Source organism: Silene latifolia, chromosome 4, assembly GCF_048544455.1.
Source record: "Silene latifolia isolate original U9 population chromosome 4, ASM4854445v1, whole genome shotgun sequence".
Classification (NCBI taxonomy): Eukaryota; Viridiplantae; Streptophyta; class Magnoliopsida; order Caryophyllales; family Caryophyllaceae; genus Silene; species Silene latifolia.
Window position 1 is genome coordinate 29,936,689 of NC_133529.1, and position 3,451 is coordinate 29,940,139.

A 3,451-nucleotide genomic window follows, 5' to 3' on the forward strand; every position below is an offset into this window, starting at 1 on the left:
TTGTTTTGACATCTTCTTAGCTTTTGGGGTGGGTTTTTTTCTTGTGTTTTTGTTTTTGTTGTTTTGGGAATGAATGTGACTAGCTTTTAGTGTGTACTCCCCACAGACGGCGCCAATTGTTCCGGGTGTAAATCCAGAGCAGATGTTTGATACCACTCGTTGCTAGTAGAATGATGTCCTTGCTAGAATCCTTCCTGCGGTCTCCTGAAACGATGAACAAACTGAGGGCTCGGCTTTGGCCGAGCGTACTCACTCCGACGCTCAAGTCAGTGAACTTAGAGAGGTAAGTTGTGGTTACTTGGCTAAGAGTGTATTGTAGAGAGATAAGGAAGATATTACCAGATGAATAGTGAACTTAGAGAGGTAAGTTGTGGTTACTTTCCTCAATGAAGGTTGAGGAGTATTTATAGGCATTCACCTTTTGTCACGTAGTGGCCAAGTGGCCACGTGGCTCATTAGGTGGAAAGACTGTTGTACCCTCGGCCGATGCACCTGTGGTGGGCTCGCCGAGGGTCTTGGATATGAGTACGCGGATATGTGTCCTGGCTGGCTAGTTTGTCTGGCCGAGACCCAGGTGACAGGCCGATGGATTGTATCGGCTAGGCTGTCTAAGTCGTTTGACTTTGCTATGGATACCCTTGACCTTGCTCAATATGTTGACTTGGTCAGCGGTGCAGAATATGCCCCATCAACATAAAATGACCATCTTGTTTGAACAATAAGTAACAAACAACATAATATTAGCAAATGCTTTCATAATTAAGTTTGTACGTACCACATTAGCAAATGCCGTTTGAGATCATCAAATGGCGGCAGCTAATAGACACCCACAAATCAGTCCCTTGCAAAGGATTGGTCCCTCCTCATATCATGGGATTGGTTTTGATTCTTTTCTTATGTGCAATATATTCACAAATTCTCATTGAAGACATGACATATTCGTCACTCTTGAGTGACGGATACCATTTTACCTCACAAAGTACCCACTTTTTCTCTCTCTGCAACACTATTCATGTGGTCCCCTTTCTCCACTAACCCATTTTGTTACCATTTTATCTCACAAAATATCCGCCACAAATGGTAACCCGTCATATTCCGTAAATAGGTAGTTTGTCCTTTTGTATATATAGCACCTCATGTATTATTGTAAGAGGCATGATTCATTCCAATACGTAATAAAATCTTTAGTCATATATTCATTCAATATTCAACTTTATCATGGTATCAGGCTAGGGTAATTTTTTTCCTCTGCCTCTTTTTCTCATCTCTCTCACGCAGCTTTATCTCCCACATTCATAATGCCAGACCAAACCGGAAACGCCATTGTTAATCCCCCACAAACTCCACAATATTCAATTATTCATGTCGAAAATACCGGCACGAGTATTACACAAATCAAATTCAACGGATCTAATTATGATGAATGGTCTCAGTCATTCTATCTTGCCCTTATCACGAAAGGCAAAGAGGGTTATATTGACGGTACGATTTCTAAACCCGCTGAAACTGCTGCCGCATACCCCAACTGGAAAGCCACCAATGCTTTGGTTTCCGATTGGATTTTTAATTCAATTGAATCATCTGCTCGTCGTACGATTTCTTCACGCCCCGAAGCCAAACAAATATGGCTCGATATGAAAAATCGTTTCTGTCAAGGTAGTGATCCGCGCATATTTCAATTAGAAAGTGATCTTATTGGGTGTAGGCAAGGGCCGACAGAGTCCATCATGGCCTATTATGGCCGTCTCATCAAAATATGGGATGACATTCTCAGATCGATTCGTTGCCGCAGTGCGATTGTAATCCCTGTAATTGCAATTGGGTCACGAAAATGGATGCCCGGCAAGAAAAGAAAAGAGCATGGGATTTTCTTATGGGGTTAGACGCCAGATTCGATAACGCTCGTTCTCACATCCTTGGTATTTCTCCTCTTCCCACTCTCGATTTAATTTAAAATAGACTCTTACAGGAAGAAGGTTTACGCACTTTAACCCGGGTTAACACCGAACCCACCTCCGACGTTATGGCTTTTGCTTCCAGACTCTATAAAATAGGGGGGAATGGTTATAATCGCAATTCTGACCATCGAAATAATTATAATATTGCTCGCACCGCTGATAATAATGGGACTAGGGGTGGCAGGGATTCCTCACAACCTACTTCGAACCCCCAGCCAGATGGTAGACGTCCGTTTTGTCTTGCGTGTAAACGAAATGGATACAAATTTCAGACTTGTTATCAGGTAACGGGTAATTTTCCCGACTGGTGGGGTAATCGTCCCCGTGATCGCCTCTATATCGACCCCAATGATTCCGACTTTAGTCGGGCAGTCTTTGTTCCGGATACTCAAGGACGGGCAGCATATGAACGCACTCGTCAGACCAATGCCGTGCCACCACGGGCTCACATGGCCATGGGTCAGCAAGGGGGTCAGGTCCCTGTTGCGTCTTCCTCGTCATCTCTCCCTGTTATGGATAACGTGGACTTCAATGCATTGAATCCTACGGAACTTGCTACTATTACACGGTTATGGCAGGAACATAAATCTGCTCCTTCTCCTCCTAGTCACGGTACTGTTTCTCACTCTCCTCTTTTTTCTTGGATTATTGATACCGGCGCATCGCATCACATGTCAGGTTCGCTAAATCATTTTTCGAATTTACGGTCTATTACTCCCCTTTCGGTCGGTTTACCAAATGGGGAACTTACTCTCGCTACCCAATGTGGCGATATTATTTTATCGACTCGTTTAATTTTAAAAAATGTTCTTTATGCTGCCAATTTAAATTGCCATTTGATATCCGTATCCAGCTTACTTATGGACGATACTCTTACCATCCAATTCTCACACCAATTATGTCTTATTCAGGACCGTTCCTCGAAGACGGTGATTGGTGCGGGTGAGCAACATGAAGGACTCTACTACTTAACTGGAATTCGGAACGACTCGGTCAAAGCTTGCTTGGTGAAAACGGGTGACTCTTCCAAATTATGGCACCGAAGGTTGGGGCATCCTTCCTCACATATTTTACGTTTTTTACCTTTTATTAATAATACTAGCAAACAGTTTCATTCAAAGACTTGTGACGTTTGTCTGCGCGCGAAACAAACGCGTGAACATTTTCATTTAAGCTCGAACAATGCCTCGTCTATTTTTGATTTAATTCACTGTGACCTATGGGGTCCATATTTAGAAAATGCTTCCTTTGGCTCCACATATTTTTTAACTATTGTTGACGATTTTTCTCGTTCCACTTGGGTTTATCTTTTACGCAATAAAAGTGACACCCAACAAACCTTACTTAATTTTTTTGCTATGGTCGAGAGACAATTTCACAAGAAAATAAAAATTTTACGTAGTGACATTAGCACCGAATTTCGTTGTCTCATAAATTTTTTTAACCAAAACGGTATACTTTTTCAAACTTCTAATGTCGATACTCCGCAACAA

At 42.3% G+C, this 3,451-nt stretch overlaps 1 long non-coding RNA gene across 1 annotated transcript; it reads left to right on the forward strand.

Moving 5' to 3' along the window:
* The first annotated feature begins 1,186 nt into the window (after window positions 1-1,186).
* On the forward strand, window positions 1,187-3,198 carry LOC141652176 (uncharacterized). The gene is made up of 2 exons (XR_012547008.1): window positions 1,187-2,570; window positions 2,870-3,198. It is a non-coding gene; the product is annotated as an uncharacterized LOC141652176 (long non-coding RNA).
* The last annotated feature ends 253 nt before the right edge of the window (window positions 3,199-3,451 follow it).